Source organism: Salmo salar, chromosome 16 (assembly GCF_965601325.2).
Source record: "Salmo salar chromosome 16, fSalSal1, whole genome shotgun sequence".
Lineage (NCBI taxonomy): Eukaryota > Metazoa > Chordata > Actinopteri > Salmoniformes > Salmonidae > Salmo > Salmo salar.
Genome location: NC_138306.1, coordinates 77364607 through 77383925, shown reverse-complemented (window position 1 = coordinate 77383925; position 19319 = coordinate 77364607). Strand labels below are relative to the sequence as shown.

General features: G+C 41.6%; 1 protein-coding gene across 1 annotated transcript in view; it reads left to right on the top strand.

Moving 5' to 3' along the window:
* Positions 1-19319, top strand: part of LOC106574706 (collagen alpha-1(XVIII) chain) — a 90341-nt gene that overhangs the window by 33410 nt on the left and 37612 nt on the right. The window lies entirely within an intron of this gene.

The following is a 19319-nucleotide window of genomic DNA, read 5'->3' as shown; positions in this document are numbered from 1 at the left end:
ATAACAACCTACAGTTATCATCACACCAGTTCAAACCAGTCCAACTGAACCATAACAACCTACAGTTATCATCACACCAGTTCAAACCAGTCCAACTGAACCATAACAACCTACAGTTATCATCACACCAGTTCAAACCAGTCCAACTGTACCATAACAACCTACAGTTATCATCACACCAGTTCAAACCAGTCCAACTGAACCATAACAACCTACAGTTATCATCACACCAGTTCAAACCAGTCCAACTGAACCATAACAACAACCTACAGTTATCATCACACCAGTTCAAACCAGTCCAACTGAACCATAACAACAACCTACAGTTATCATCACACCAGTTCAAACCAGTCCAACTGAACCATAACAACCTACAGTTATCATCACACCAGTTCAAACCAGTCCAACTGAACCATAACAACCTACAGTTATCATCACACCAGTTCAAACCAGTCCAACTGTACCATAACAACCTACAGTTATCATCACACCAGCTCAAACCAGTCCAACTGTACCATAACAACCTACAGTTATCATCACACCAGTTCAAACCAGTCCAACTGTACCATAACAACCTACAGTTATCATCACACCAGTTCAAACCAGTCCAACTGTACCATAACAACCTACAGTTATCATCACACCAGTTCAAACCAGTCCAACTGAACCATAACAACAACCTACAGTTATCATCACACCAGTTCAACCCAGTCCAACTGAACCATAACAACCTACAGTTATCATCACACCAGTTCAAACCAGTCCAACTGAACCATAACAACAACCTACAGTTATCATCACACCAGTTCAAACCAGTCCAACTGAACCATAACAACCTACAGTTATCATCACACCAGTTCAAACCAGTCCAACTGAACCATAACAACCTACAGTTATCATCACACCAGTTCAAACCAGTCCAACTGAACCATAACAACCTACAGTTATCATCACACCAGTTCAAACCAGTCCAACTGTACCATAACAACCTACAGTTATCATCACACCAGTTCAAACCAGTCCAACTGAACCATAACAACCTACAGTTATCATCACACCAGTTCAAACCAGTCCAACTGAACCATAACAACAACCTACAGTTATCATCACACCAGTTCAAACCAGTCCAACTGAACCATAACAACAACCTACAGTTATCATCACACCAGTTCAAACCAGTCCAACTGAACCATAACAACCTACAGTTATCATCACACCAGTTCAAACCAGTCCAACTGAACCATAACAACCTACAGTTATCATCACACCAGTTCAAACCAGTCCAACTGTACCATAACAACCTACAGTTATCATCACACCAGCTCAAACCAGTCCAACTGTACCATAACAACCTACAGTTATCATCACACCAGTTCAAACCAGTCCAACTGTACCATAACAACCTACCGTTATCATCACACCAGTTCAAACCAGTCCAACTGTACCATAACAACCTACAGTTATCATCACACCAGTTCAAACCAGTCCAACTGAACCATAACAACAACCTACAGTTATCATCACACCAGTTCAAACCAGTCCAACTGAACCATAACAACCTACAGTTATCATCACACCAGTTCAAACCAGTCCAACTGAACCATAACAACAACCTACAGTTATCATCACACCAGTTCAAACCAGTCCAACTGAACCATAACAACAACCTACAGTTATCATCACACCAGTTCAAACCAGTCCAACTGAACCATAACAACCTACAGTTATCATCACACCAGTTCAAACCAGTCCAACTGAACCATAACAACCTACAGTTATCATCACACCAGTTCAAACCAGTCCAACTGAACCATAACAACCTACAGTTATCATCACACCAGTTCAAACCAGTCCAACTGAACCATAACAACCTACAGTTATCATCACACCAGTTCAAACCAGTCCAACTGTACCATAACAACCTACAGTTATCATCACACCAGTTCAAACCAGTCCAACTGAACCATAACAACCTACAGTTATCATCACACCAGTTCAAACCAGTCCAACTGAACCATAACAACAACCTACAGTTATCATCACACCAGTTCAAACCAGTCCAACTGAACCATAACAACAACCTACAGTTATCATCACACCAGTTCAAACCAGTCCAACTGAACCATAACAACCTACAGTTATCATCACACCAGTTCAAACCAGTCCAACTGAACCATAACAACCTACAGTTATCATCACACCAGTTCAAACCAGTCCAACTGTACCATAACAACCTACAGTTATCATCACACCAGTCTCAAACCAGTCCAACTGTACCATAACAACCTACAGTTATCATCACACCAGTTCAAACCAGTCCAACTGTACCATAACAACCTACAGTTATCATCACACCAGTTCAAACCAGTCCAACTGTACCATAACAACCTACAGTTATCATCACACCAGTTCAAACCAGTCCAACTGAACCATAACAACAACCTACAGTTATCATCACACCAGTTCAACCCAGTCCAACTGAACCATAACAACCTACAGTTATCATCACACCAGTTCAAACCAGTCCAACTGAACCATAACAACAACCTACAGTTATCATCACACCAGTTCAAACCAGTCCAACTGTACCATAACAACCTACAGTTATCATCACACCAGTTCAAACCAGTCCAACTGAACCATAACAACAACCTACAGTTATCATCACACCAGTTCAAACCAGTCCAACTGAACCATAACAACCTACAGTTATCATCACACCAGTTCAAACCAGTCCAACTGAACCATAACAACAACCTACAGTTATCATCACACCAGTTCAAACCAGTCCAACTGAACCATAACAACAACCTACAGTTATCATCACACCAGTTCAAACCAGTCCAACTGAACCATAACAACCTACAGTTATCATCACACCAGTTCAAACCAGTCCAACTGAACCATAACAACCTACAGTTATCATCACACCAGTTCAAACCAGTCCAACTGTACCATAACAACCTACAGTTATCATCACACCAGCTCAAACCAGTCCAACTGTACCATAACAACCTACAGTTATCATCACACCAGTTCAAACCAGTCCAACTGTACCATAACAACCTACAGTTATCATCACACCAGTTCAAACCAGTCCAACTGAACCATAACAACAACCTACAGTTATCATCACACCAGTTCAAACCAGTCCAACTGAACCATAACAACCTACAGTTATCATCACACCAGTTCAAACCAGTCCAACTGAACCATAACAACAACCTACAGTTATCATCACACCAGTTCAAACCAGTCCAACTGTACCATAACAACCTACAGTTATCATCACACCAGTTCAAACCAGTCCAACTGAACCATAACAACCTACAGTTATCATCACACCAGTTCAAACCAGTCCAACTGAACCATAACAACCTACAGTTATCATCACACCAGTTCAAACCAGTCCAACTGAACCATAACAACCTACAGTTATCATCACACCAGTTCAAACCAGTCCAACTGTACCATAACAACCTACAGTTATCATCACACCAGTTCAAACCAGTCCAACTGAACCATAACAACCTACAGTTATCATCACACCAGTTCAAACCAGTCCAACTGAACCATAACAACAACCTACAGTTATCATCACACCAGTTCAAACCAGTCCAACTGAACCATAACAACAACCTACAGTTATCATCACACCAGTTCAAACCAGTCCAACTGAACCATAACAACCTACAGTTATCATCACACCAGTTCAAACCAGTCCAACTGAACCATAACAACCTACAGTTATCATCACACCAGTTCAAACCAGTCCAACTGTACCATAACAACCTACAGTTATCATCACACCAGTTCAAACCAGTCCAACTGTACCATAACAACCTACAGTTATCATCACACCAGTTCAAACCAGTCCAACTGTACCATAACAACCTACAGTTATCATCACACCAGTTCAAACCAGTCCAACTGTACCATAACAACCTACAGTTATCATCACACCAGTTCAAACCAGTCCAACTGAACCATAACAACAACCTACAGTTATCATCACACCAGTTCAAACCAGTCCAACTGAACCATAACAACCTACAGTTATCATCACACCAGTTCAAACCAGTCCAACTGAACCATAACAACAACCTACAGTTATCATCACACCAGTTCAAACCAGTCCAACTGAACCATAACAACCTACAGTTATCATCACACCAGTTCAAACCAGTCCAACTGAACCATAACAACCTACAGTTATCATCACACCAGTTCAAACCAGTCCAACTGAACCATAACAACCTACAGTTATCATCACACCAGTTCAAACCAGTCCAACTGAACCATAACAACCTACAGTTATCATCACACCAGTTCAAACCAGTCCAACTGTACCATAACAACCTACAGTTATCATCACACCAGTTCAAACCAGTCCAACTGAACCATAACAACCTACAGTTATCATCACACCAGTTCAAACCAGTCCAACTGAACCATAACAACAACCTACAGTTATCATCACACCAGTTCAAACCAGTCCAACTGAACCATAACAACAACCTACAGTTATCATCACACCAGTTCAAACCAGTCCAACTGAACCATAACAACCTACAGTTATCATCACACCAGTTCAAACCAGTCCAACTGAACCATAACAACCTACAGTTATCATCACACCAGTTCAAACCAGTCCAACTGTACCATAACAACCTACAGTTATCATCACACCAGCTCAAACCAGTCCAACTGTACCATAACAACCTACAGTTATCATCACACCAGTTCAAACCAGTCCAACTGTACCATAACAACCTACAGTTATCATCACACCAGTTCAAACCAGTCCAACTGTACCATAACAACCTACAGTTATCATCACACCAGTTCAAACCAGTCCAACTGAACCATAACAACACCTACAGTTATCATCACACCAGTTCAAACCAGTCCAACTGAACCATAACAACCTACAGTTATCATCACACCAGTTCAAACCAGTCCAACTGAACCATAACAACCTACAGTTATCATCACACCAGTTCAAACCAGTCCAACTGAACCATAACAACCTACAGTTATCATCACACCAGTTCAAACCAGTCCAACTGTACCATAACAACCTACAGTTATCATCACACCAGTTCAAACCAGTCCAACTGAACCATAACAACCTACAGTTATCACCACACCAGTTCAAACCAGTCCAACTGAACCATAACAACAACCTACAGTTATCATCACACCAGTTCAAACCAGTCCAACTGAACCATAACAACAACCTACAGTTATCATCACACCAGTTCAAACCAGTCCAACTGAACCATAACAACCTACAGTTATCATCACACCAGTTCAAACCAGTCCAACTGAACCATAACAACCTACAGTTATCATCACACCAGTTCAAACCAGTCCAACTGTACCATAACAACCTACAGTTATCATCACACCAGCTCAAACCAGTCCAACTGTACCATAACAACCTACAGTTATCATCACACCAGTTCAAACCAGTCCAACTGTACCATAACAACCTACAGTTATCATCACACCAGTTCAAACCAGTCCAACTGTACCATAACAACCTACAGTTATCATCACACCAGTTCAAACCAGTCCAACTGAACCATAACAACAACCTACAGTTATCATCACACCAGTTCAAACCAGTCCAACTGAACCATAACAACCTACAGTTATCATCACACCAGTTCAAACCAGTCCAACTGAACCATAACAACAACCTACAGTTATCATCACACCAGTTCAAACCAGTCCAACTGAACCATAACAACCTACAGTTATCATCACACCAGTTCAAACCAGTCCAACTGAACCATAACAACCTACAGTTATCATCACACCAGTTCAAACCAGTCCAACTGAACCATAACAACCTACAGTTATCATCACACCAGTTCAAACCAGTCCAACTGAACCATAACAACCTACAGTTATCATCACACCAGTTCAAACCAGTCCAACTGTACCATAACAACCTACAGTTATCATCACACCAGTTCAAACCAGTCCAACTGAACCATAACAACCTACAGTTATCATCACACCAGTTCAAACCAGTCCAACTGAACCATAACAACAACCTACAGTTATCATCACACCAGTTCAAACCAGTCCAACTGAACCATAACAACAACCTACAGTTATCATCACACCAGTTCAAACCAGTCCAACTGAACCATAACAACCTACAGTTATCATCACACCAGTTCAAACCAGTCCAACTGAACCATAACAACCTACAGTTATCATCACACCAGTTCAAACCAGTCCAACTGTACCATAACAACCTACAGTTATCATCACACCAGCTCAAACCAGTCCAACTGTACCATAACAACCTACAGTTATCATCACACCAGTTCAAACCAGTCCAACTGTACCATAACAACCTACAGTTATCATCACACCAGTTCAAACCAGTCCAACTGTACCATAACAACCTACAGTTATCATCACACCAGTTCAAACCAGTCCAACTGAACCATAACAACAACCTACAGTTATCATCACACCAGTTCAAACCAGTCCAACTGAACCATAACAACCTACAGTTATCATCACACCAGTTCAAACCAGTCCAACTGAACCATAACAACAACCTACAGTTATCATCACACCAGTTCAAACCAGTCCAACTGTACCATAACAACCTACAGTTATCATCACACCAGTTCAAACCAGTCCAACTGAACCATAACAACCTACAGTTATCATCACACCAGTTCAAACCAGTCCAACTGAACCATAACAACCTACAGTTATCATCACACCAGTTCAAACCAGTCCAACTGAACCATAACAACAACCTACAGTTATCATCACACCAGTTCAAACCAGTCCAACTGAACCATAACAACCTACAGTTATCATCACACCAGTTCAAACCAGTCCAACTGAACCATAACAACCTACAGTTATCATCACACCAGTTCAAACCAGTCCAACTGTACCATAACAACCTACAGTTATCATCACACCAGTTCAAACCAGTCCAACTGAACCATAACAACCTACAGTTATCATCACACCAGTTCAAACCAGTCCAACTGAACCATAACAACCTACAGTTATCATCACACCAGTTCAAACCAGTCCAACTGAACCATAACAACCTACAGTTATCATCACACCAGTTCAAACCAGTCCAACTGAACCATAACAACCTACAGTTATCATCACACCAGTTCAAACCAGTCCAACTGAACCATAACAACAACCTACAGTTATCATCACACCAGTTCAAACCAGTCCAACTGAACCATAACAACCTACAGTTATCATCACACCAGTTCAAACCAGTCCAACTGTACCATAACAACCTACAGTTATCATCACACCAGCTCAAACCAGTCCAACTGTACCATAACAACCTACAGTTATCATCACACCAGTTCAAACCAGTCCAACTGTACCATAACAACCTACAGTTATCATCACACCAGTTCAAACCAGTCCAACTGTACCATAACAACCTACAGTTATCATCACACCAGTTCAAACCAGTCCAACTGAACCATAACAACAACCTACAGTTATCATCACACCAGTTCAAACCAGTCCAACTGAACCATAACAACCTACAGTTATCATCACACCAGTTCAAACCAGTCCAACTGAACCATAACAACAACCTACAGTTATCATCACACCAGTTCAAACCAGTCCAACTGTACCATAACAACCTACAGTTATCATCACACCAGTTCAAACCAGTCCAACTGAACCATAACAACAACCTACAGTTATCATCACACCAGTTCAAACCAGTCCAACTGAACCATAACAACCTACAGTTATCATCACACCAGTTCAAACCAGTCCAACTGAACCATAACAACAACCTACAGTTATCATCACACCAGTTCAAACCAGTCCAACTGAACCATAACAACAACCTACAGTTATCATCACACCAGTTCAAACCAGTCCAACTGAACCATAACAACCTACAGTTATCATCACACCAGTTCAAACCAGTCCAACTGAACCATAACAACCTACAGTTATCATCACACCAGTTCAAACCAGTCCAACTGAACCATAACAACCTACAGTTATCATCACACCAGTTCAAACCAGTCCAACTGAACCATAACAACCTACAGTTATCATCACACCAGTTCAAACCAGTCCAACTGAACCATAACAACCTACAGTTATCATCACACCAGTTCAAACCAGTCCAACTGTACCATAACAACCTACAGTTATCATCACACCAGTTCAAACCAGTCCAACTGAACCATAACAACCTACAGTTATCATCACACCAGTTCAAACCAGTCCAACTGAACCATAACAACAACCTACAGTTATCATCACACCAGTTCAAACCAGTCCAACTGAACCATAACAACAACCTACAGTTATCATCACACCAGTTCAAACCAGTCCAACTGAACCATAACAACCTACAGTTATCATCACACCAGTTCAAACCAGTCCAACTGAACCATAACAACCTACAGTTATCATCACACCAGTTCAAACCAGTCCAACTGTACCATAACAACCTACAGTTATCATCACACCAGCTCAAACCAGTCCAACTGTACCATAACAACCTACAGTTATCATCACACCAGTTCAAACCAGTCCAACTGTACCATAACAACCTACCGTTATCATCACACCAGTTCAAACCAGTCCAACTGTACCATAACAACCTACAGTTATCATCACACCAGTTCAAACCAGTCCAACTGAACCATAACAACAACCTACAGTTATCATCACACCAGGTCAAACCAGTCCAACTGAACCATAACAACCTACAGTTATCATCACACCAGTTCAAACCAGTCCAACTGAACCATAACAACAACCTACAGTTATCATCACACCAGTTCAAACCAGTCCAACTGAACCATAACAACAACCTACAGTTATCATCACACCAGTTCAAACCAGTCCAACTGAACCATAACAACCTACAGTTATCATCACACCAGTTCAAACCAGTCCAACTGAACCATAACAACCTACAGTTATCATCACACCAGTTCAAACCAGTCCAACTGAACCATAACAACCTACAGTTATCATCACACCAGTTCAAACCAGTCCAACTGAACCATAACAACCTACAGTTATCATCACACCAGTTCAAACCAGTCCAACTGTACCATAACAACCTACAGTTATCATCACACCAGTTCAAACCAGTCCAACTGAACCATAACAACCTACAGTTATCATCACACCAGTTCAAACCAGTCCAACTGAACCATAACAACAACCTACAGTTATCATCACACCAGTTCAAACCAGTCCAACTGAACCATAACAACAACCTACAGTTATCATCACACCAGTTCAAACCAGTCCAACTGAACCATAACAACCTACAGTTATCATCACACCAGTTCAAACCAGTCCAACTGTACCATAACAACCTACAGTTATCATCACACCAGCTCAAACCAGTCCAACTGTACCATAACAACCTACAGTTATCATCACACCAGTTCAAACCAGTCCAACTGTACCATAACAACCTACAGTTATCATCACACCAGTTCAAACCAGTCCAACTGTACCATAACAACCTACAGTTATCATCACACCAGTTCAAACCAGTCCAACTGAACCATAACAACAACCTACAGTTATCATCACACCAGTTCAACCCAGTCCAACTGAACCATAACAACCTACAGTTATCATCACACCAGTTCAAACCAGTCCAACTGAACCATAACAACAACCTACAGTTATCATCACACCAGTTCAAACCAGTCCAACTGTACCATAACAACCTACAGTTATCATCACACCAGTTCAAACCAGTCCAACTGAACCATAACAACCTACAGTTATCATCACACCAGTTCAAACCAGTCCAACTGAACCATAACAACCTACAGTTATCATCACACCAGTTCAAACCAGTCCAACTGAACCATAACAACAACCTACAGTTATCATCACACCAGCTCAAACCAGTCCAACTGAACCATAACAACCTACAGTTATCATCACACCAGTTCAAACCAGTCCAACTGAACCATAACAACCTACAGTTATCATCACACCAGTTCAAACCAGTCCAACTGTACCATAACAACCTACAGTTATCATCACACCAGTTCAAACCAGTCCAACTGAACCATAACAACCTACAGTTATCATCACACCAGTTCAAACCAGTCCAATTGAACCATAACAACCTACAGTTATCATCACACCAGTTCAAACCAGTCCAACTCAACCATAACAACCTACAGTTATCATCACACCAGTTCAAACCAGTCCAACTGAACCATAACAACCTACAGTTATCATCACACCAGTTCAAACCAGTCCAACTGAACCATAACAACAACCTACAGTTATCATCACACCAGTTCAAACCAGTCCAATTGAACCATAACAACCTACAGTTATCATCACACCAGTTCAAACCAGTCCAACTGAACCATAACAACCTACAGTTATCATCACACCAGTTCAAACCAGTCCAACTGAACCATAACAACCTACAGTTATCATCACACCAGTTCAAACCAGTCCAACTGAACCATAACAACCTACAGTTATCATCACACCAGTTCAAACCAGTCCAACTGAACCATAACAACCTACAGTTATCATCACACCAGTTCAAACCAGTCCAACTGAACCATAACAACCTACAGTTATCATCACACCAGTTCAAACCAGTCCAACTGAAGCATAACAACCTACAGTTATAATCACACCAGTTCAAAACAGTCCAACTGAACCATAACAACCTACAGTTATCATCACACCAGTTCAAACCAGTCCAACTGAACCATAACAACCTACAGTTATCATCACACCAGTTCAAACCAGTCCAACTGAACCATAACAACAACCTACAGTTATCATCACACCAGTTCAAACCAGTCCAACTGAACCATAACAACCTACAGTTATCATCACACCAGTTCAAACCAGTCCAACTGAACCATAACAACAACCTACAGTTATCATCACACCAGTTCAAACCAGTCCAACTGAACCATAACAACCTACAGTTATCATCACACCAGTTCAAACCAGTCCAACTGAACCATAACAACAACCTACAGTTATCATCACACCAGTTCAAACCAGTCCAACTGAACCATAACAACAACCTACAGTTATCATCACACCAGTTCAAACCAGTCCAACTGAACCATAACAACCTACAGTTATCATCACACCAGTTCAAACCAGTCCAACTGAACCATAACAACAACCTACAGTTATCATCACACCAGTTCAAACCAGTCCAACTGAACCATAACAACCTACAGTTATCATCACACTAGTTCAAACCAGTCCAACTGAACCATAACAACCTACAGTTATCATCACACCAGTTCAAACCAGTCCAACTGAACCATAACAACAACCTACAGTTATCATCACACCAGTTCAAACCAGTCCAACTGTACCATAACAACCTACAGTTATCATCACACCAGTTCAAACCAGTCCAACTGAACCATAACAACCTACAGTTATCATCACACCAGTTCAAACCAGTCCAACTGTACCATAACAACCTACAGTTATCATCACACCAGTTCAAACCAGTCCAACTGAACCATAACAACCTACAGTTATCATCACACCAGTTCAAACCAGTCCAACTGAACCATAACAACCTACAGTTATCATCACACCAGTTCAAACCAGTCCAACTGAACCATAACAACCTACAGTTATCATCACACCAGTTCAAACCAGTCCAACTGAACCATAACAACCTACAGTTATCATCACACCAGTTCAAACCAGTCCAACTGAACCATAACAACCTACAGTTATCATCACACCAGTTCAAACCAGTCCAACTGTACCATAACAACCTACAGTTATCATCACACCAGTTCAAACCAGTCCAACTGTACCATAACAACCTACAGTTATCATCACACCAGTTCAAACCAGTCCAACTGAACCATAACAACCTACAGTTATCATCACACCAGTTCAAACCAGTCCAACTGAACCATAACAACAACCTACAGTTATCATCACACCAGTTCAAACCAGTCCAACTGAACCATAACAACCTACAGTTATCATCACACCAGTTCAAACCAGTCCAACTGAACCATAACAACAACCTACAGTTATCATCACACCAGTTCAAACCAGTCCAACTGTACCATAACAACCTACAGTTATCATCACACCAGTTCAAACCAGTCCAACTGAACCATAACAACAACCTACAGTTATCATCACACCAGTTCAAACCAGTCCAACTGAACCATAACAACCTACAGTTATCATCACACCAGTTCAAACCAGTCCAACTGAACCATAACAACAACCTACAGTTATCATCACACCAGTTCAAACCAGTCCAACTGAACCATAACAACCTACAGTTATCATCACACCAGTTCAAACCAGTCCAACTGAACCATAACAACAACCTACAGTTATCATCACACCAGTTCAAACCAGTCCAACTGAACCATAACAACAACCTACAGTTATCATCACACCAGTTCAAACCAGTCCAACTGAACCATAACAACCTACAGTTATCATCACACCAGTTCAAACCAGTCCAACTGAACCATAACAACAACCTACAGTTATCATCACACCAGTTCAAACCAGTCCAACTGAACCATAACAACCTACAGTTATCATCACACTAGTTCAAACCAGTCCAACTGAACCATAACAACCTACAGTTATCATCACACCAGTTCAAACCAGTCCAACTGAACCATAACAACAACCTACAGTTATCATCACACCAGTTCAAACCAGTCCAACTGTACCATAACAACCTACAGTTATCATCACACCAGTTCAAACCAGTCCAACTGAACCATAACAACCTACAGTTATCATCACACCAGTTCAAACCAGTCCAACTGTACCATAACAACCTACAGTTATCATCACACCAGTTCAAACCAGTCCAACTGAACCATAACAACCTACAGTTATCATCACACCAGTTCAAACCAGTCCAATTGAACCATAACAACCTACAGTTATCATCACACCAGTTCAAACCAGTCCAACTGAACCATAACAACCTACAGTTATCATCACACCAGTTCAAACCAGTCCAACTGAACCATAACAACCTACAGTTATCATCACACCAGTTCAAACCAGTCCAACTGAACCATAACAACCTACAGTTATCATCACACCAGCTCAAACCAGTCCAACTGTACCATAACAACCTACAGTTATCATCACACCAGTTCAAACCAGTCCAACTGTACCATAACAACCTACAGTTATCATCACACCAGTTCAAACCAGTCCAACTGTACCATAACAACCTACAGTTATCATCACACCAGTTCAAACCAGTCCAACTGAACCATAACAACAACCTACAGTTATCATCACACCAGTTCAAACCAGTCCAACTGAACCATAACAACCTACAGTTATCATCACACCAGTTCAAACCAGTCCAACTGAACCATAACAACAACCTACAGTTATCATCACACCAGTTCAAACCAGTCCAACTGTACCATAACAACCTACAGTTATCATCACACCAGTTCAAACCAGTCCAACTGAACCATAACAACCTACAGTTATCATCACACCAGTTCAAACCAGTCCAACTGAACCATAACAACCTACAGTTATCATCACACCAGTTCAAACCAGTCCAACTGAACCATAACAACCCTACAGTTATCATCACACCAGTTCAAACCAGTCCAACTGTACCATAACAACCTACAGTTATCATCACACCAGTTCAAACCAGTCCAACTGAACCATAACAACCTACAGTTATCATCACACCAGTTCAAACCAGTCCAACTGAACCATAACAACCTACAGTTATCATCACACCAGTTCAAACCAGTCCAACTGAACCATAACAACAACCTACAGTTATCATCACACCAGCTCAAACCAGTCCAACTGAACCATAACAACCTACAGTTATCATCACACCAGTTCAAACCAGTCCAACTGAACCATAACAACCTACAGTTATCATCACACCAGTTCAAACCAGTCCAACTGAACCATAACAACAACCTACAGTTATCATCACACCAGTTCAAACCAGTCCAACTGAACCATAACAACCTACAGTTATCATCACACCAGTTCAAACCAGTCCAACTGAACCATAACAACCTACAGTTATCATCACACCAGTTCAAACCAGTCCAACTGAACCATAACAACCTACAGTTATCATCACACCAGTTCAAACCAGTCCAACTGAACCATAACAACCTACAGTTATCATCACACCAGTTCAAACCAGTCCAACTGAACCATAACAACCTACAGTTATCATCACACCAGTTCAAACCAGTCCAACTGAACCATAACAACCTACAGTTATCATCACACCAGTTCAAACCAGTCCAACTGAACCATAACAACCTACAGTTATCATCACACCAGTTCAAACCAGTCCAACTGAACCATAACAACAACCTACAGTTATCATCACACCAGTTCAAACCAGTCCAACTGAACCATAACAACCTACAGTTATCATCACACCAGTTCAAACCAGTCCAACTGAACCATAACAACAACCTACAGTTATCATCACACCAGTTCAAACCAGTCCAACTGAACCATAACAACCTACAGTTATCATCACACCAGTTCAAACCAGTCCAACTGAACCATAACAACAACCTACAGTTATCATCACACCAGTTCAAACCAGTCCAACTGAACCATAACAACAACCTACAGTTATCATCACACCAGTTCAAACCAGTCCAACTGAACCATAACAACCTACAGTTATCATCACACCAGTTCAAACCAGTCCAACTGAACCATAACAACAACCTACAGTTATCATCACACCAGTTCAAACCAGTCCAACTGAACCATAACAACCTACAGTTATCATCACACCAGTTCAAACCAGTCCAACTGAACCATAACAACAACCTACAGTTATCATCACACCAGTTCAAACCAGTCCAACTGAACCATAACAACCTACAGTTATCATCACACCAGTTCAAACCAGTCCAACTGAACCATAACAACCTACAGTTATCATCACACCAGTTCAAACCAGTCCAACTGAACCATAACAACAACCTACAGTTATCATCACACCAGTTCAAACCAGTCCAACTGTACCATAACAACCTACAGTTATCATCACACCAGTTCAAACCAGTCCAACTGAACCATAACAACCTACAGTTATCATCACACCAGTTCAAACCAGTCCAACTGTACCATAACAACCTACAGTTATCATCACACCAGTTCAAACCAGTCCAACTGAACCATAACAACCTACAGTTATCATCACACCAGTTCAAACCAGTCCAATTGAACCATAACAACCTACAGTTATCATCACACCAGTTCAAACCAGTCCAACTGAACCATAACAACCTACAGTTATCATCACACCAGTTCAAACCAGTCCAACTGTACCATAACAACCTACAGTTATCATCACACCAGTTCAAACCAGTCCAACTGAACCATAACAACCTACAGTTATCATCACACCAGTTCAAACCAGTCCAACTGAACCATAACAACCTACAGTTATCATCACACCAGTTCAAACCAGTCCAACTGTACCATAACAACCTACAGTTATCATCACACCAGTTCAAACCAGTCCAACTGAACCATAACAACCTACAGTTATCATCACACCAGTTAAACCAGTCCAACTGAACCATAACAACAACCTACAGTTATCATCACACCAGTTCAAACCAGTCCAACTGAACCATAACAACAACCTACAGTTATCATCACACCAGTTCAAACCAGTCCAACTGAACCATAACAACCTACAGTTATCATCACACCAGTTCAAACCAGTCAAACTGAACCATAACAACCTACAGTTATCATCACACCAGTTCAAACCAGTCCAACTGTACCATAACAACCTACAGTTATCATCACACCAGCTCAAACCAGTCCAACTGTACCATAACAACCTACAGTTATCATCACACCAGTTCAAACCAGTCCAACTGTACCATAACAACCTACAGTTATCATCACACCAGTTCAAACCAGTCCAACTGAACCATAACAACAACCTACAGTTATCATCACACCAGTTCAAACCAGTCCAACTGTACCATAACAACCTACAGTTATCATCACACCAGTTCAAACCAGTCCAACTGAACCATAACAACCTACAGTTATCATCACACCAGTTCAAACCAGTCCAACTGAACCATAACAACAACCTACAGTTATCATCACACCAGTTCAAACCAGTCCAACTGTACCATAACAACCTACAGTTATCATCACACCAGTTCAAACCAGTCCAACTGTACCATAACAACAACCTACAGTTATCATCACACCAGTTCAAACCAGTCCAACTGAACCATAACAACAACCTACAGTTATCATCACACCAGGTCAAACCAGTCCAACTGAACCATAACAACCTACAGTTATCATCACACCAGTTCAAACCAGTCCAACTGAACCATAACAACAACCTACAGTTATCATCACACCAGTTCAAACCAGTCCAACTGTACCATAACAACCTACAGTTATCATCACACCAGTTCAAACCAGTCCAACTGAACCATAACAACAACCTACAGTTATCATCACACCAGTTCAAACCAGTCCAACTGTACCATAACAACCTACAGTTATCATCACACCAGTTCAAACCAGTCCAACTGAACCATAACAACCTACAGTTATCATCACACCAGTTCAAACCAGTCCAACTGTACCATAACAACCTACAGTTATCATCACACCAGTTCAAACCAGTCCAACTGAACCATAACAACCTACAGTTATCATCACACCAGTTCAAACCAGTCCAACTGAACCATAACAACCTACAGTTATCATCACACCAGTTCAAACCAGTCCAACTGTACCATAACAACCTACAGTTATCATCACACCAGTTCAAACCAGTCCAACTGAACCATAACAACCTACAGTTATCATCACACCAGTTCAAACCAGTCCAACTGAACCATAACAACAACCTACAGTTATCATCACACCAGTTCAAACCAGTCCAACTGAACCATAACAACCTACAGTTATCATCACACCAGTTCAAACCAGTCCATCTGAACCATAACAACCTAGAGTTATCATCACACCAGGTCAAACCAGTCCAACTGAACCATAACAACAACCTACAGTTATCATCACACCAGTTCAAACCAGTCCAACTGAACCATAACAACAACCTACAGTTATCATCACACCAGTTCAAACCAGTCCAACTGAACCATAACAACCTACAGTTATCATCACACCAGTTCAAACCAGTCCAACTGAACCATAACAACCTACAGTTATCATCACACCAGTTCAAACCAGTCCAACTGTACCATAACAACCTACAGTTATCATCACACCAGTTCAAACCAGTCCAACTGTACCATAACAACAACCTACAGTTATCATCACACCAGTTCAAACCAGTCCAACTGAACCATAACAACCTACAGTTATCATCACACCAGTTCAAACCAGTCCATCTAAACCATAACAACCTAGAGTTATCATCACACCAGGTCAAACCAGTCCAACTGAACCATAACAACAACCTACAGTTATCATCACACCAGTTCAAACCAGTCCAACTGAACCATAACAACAACCTACAGTTATCATCACACCAGTTCAAACCAGTCTAACTGAACCATAACAACCTACAGTTATCATCACACCAGTTCAAACCAGTCCAACTGAACCATAACAACCTACAGTTATCATCACACCAGTTCAAACCAGTCCAACTGAACCATAACAACCTACAGTTATCATCACACCAGTTCAAACCAGTCCAACTGAACCATAACAACAACCTACAGTTATCATCACACCAGTTCAAACCAGTCCAACTGTACCATAACAACCTACAGTTATCATCACACCAGTTCAAACCAGTCCAACTGAACCATAACAACAACCTACAGTTATCATCACACCAGTTCAACCCAGTCCAACTGAACCATAACAACCTACAGTTATCATCACACCAGTTCAAACCAGTCCAACTGTACCATAACAACCTACAGTAATCACATGCATATGCTCATGCGGAAGGACGAGAGAGACAAGTGTGTGTGTGTGTGTGTGTGTGTGTGTGTGTGTGTGTGTGTGTGTGTGTAACCTTTCCAGCAGAATGAGATATCAGTGCTTCTCTAGGAGTCCATCAGTCATTTGGTTGGGGTGCATTAGGTGTGTATTATGGGTTTAGGAGGGGTGTAGCAGGGTTGTGGGAGGTCTGTCTGTGTCAGGAGGAATGTGCAACAGCTGGATAGTGAAGGCGGACAGGGACGGGGTAACTGGGCATCGGGGGCACCCAGGACTGAGCCAGGCTGTGGGAACCATGGAGCGGGGCAATTACTGCAAGTTTTTCTCAGATGAGGCTATGGGCTGGCCGTTTGGCCCCTGGGGGCCGAGAGCTTAAAAACTCTATTGAATCAGATACGCTCCTGCTGAACCTCTCCACTATCAGCTGTTCTCCATCGTTTTGTTCTTCCCTCGCTCTGTCTCGGTCGGTCGGTCGGTCGGTCGGTCGGTCGGTCTCTCTCTCTCTCTCTCTCTCTCTCTCTCTCTCTCTCTCTCACTCACTCACACAGCTGTAAAATAGTGAATGACCTCAAAGGTATGGCCAGTTATGTAATATATTTTTACAAGAGCTGTGAGTAGATGATGGAGTTCACCAACCTATTCACATTTGAAATGGTAGTGGTGGCCATATGAACCTAGTGAATAGGCCTCCCTCCCTCCCTCTCTGTCTCTGTCTCTGTCTCTGTCTCTCTCTCTCTCTCTCTCTCTCTCTCTCTCTCTCTCTCTCTCTCTCTCTCTCTCTCTCTCTCTCTCTCTCTCCCTTCAGTCCCTTTTCAGCCCAGGGGGAGTATTAGGGTTGTATGAGTCAAACCTTCCTCAAGAAAGCTCTTCTCACAATACCGCCAACTTATTGATAGTTAATTAACTGTAACACACTTTCTGACTGGAGTAGTGTTCCGTAGACAATGAGGAGTAATCACAACATTATTCTTGGAGCTGTGGACTCTTTTTATTTTATTTTGGGAACATTGATTGAACTACTTCATTTGAATATCAACCAGTCAGCAGAGACTGTTTAGTGTTCCCTATCAAACAACCCAGAGATTTTCCTTCTAGGGGGGGAGTGTGTGTGTGGTGTGTGTGTGTGTGGTGTGGTGTGTCTTCTGTCTGTGTGTGTGTGTCAGTGTGCATGTTCTCTTCATTGAGGACTGTATGTCTGAGGGGACCCACTCATCAACCTAGCAACAGGAGCGAGGGGCCAGAATGTGAGGGAGAAATTCATATTTACCAATGAAGCCCCTCTCCAGCACTGTAACCCCGCCTCCTCATGTGGA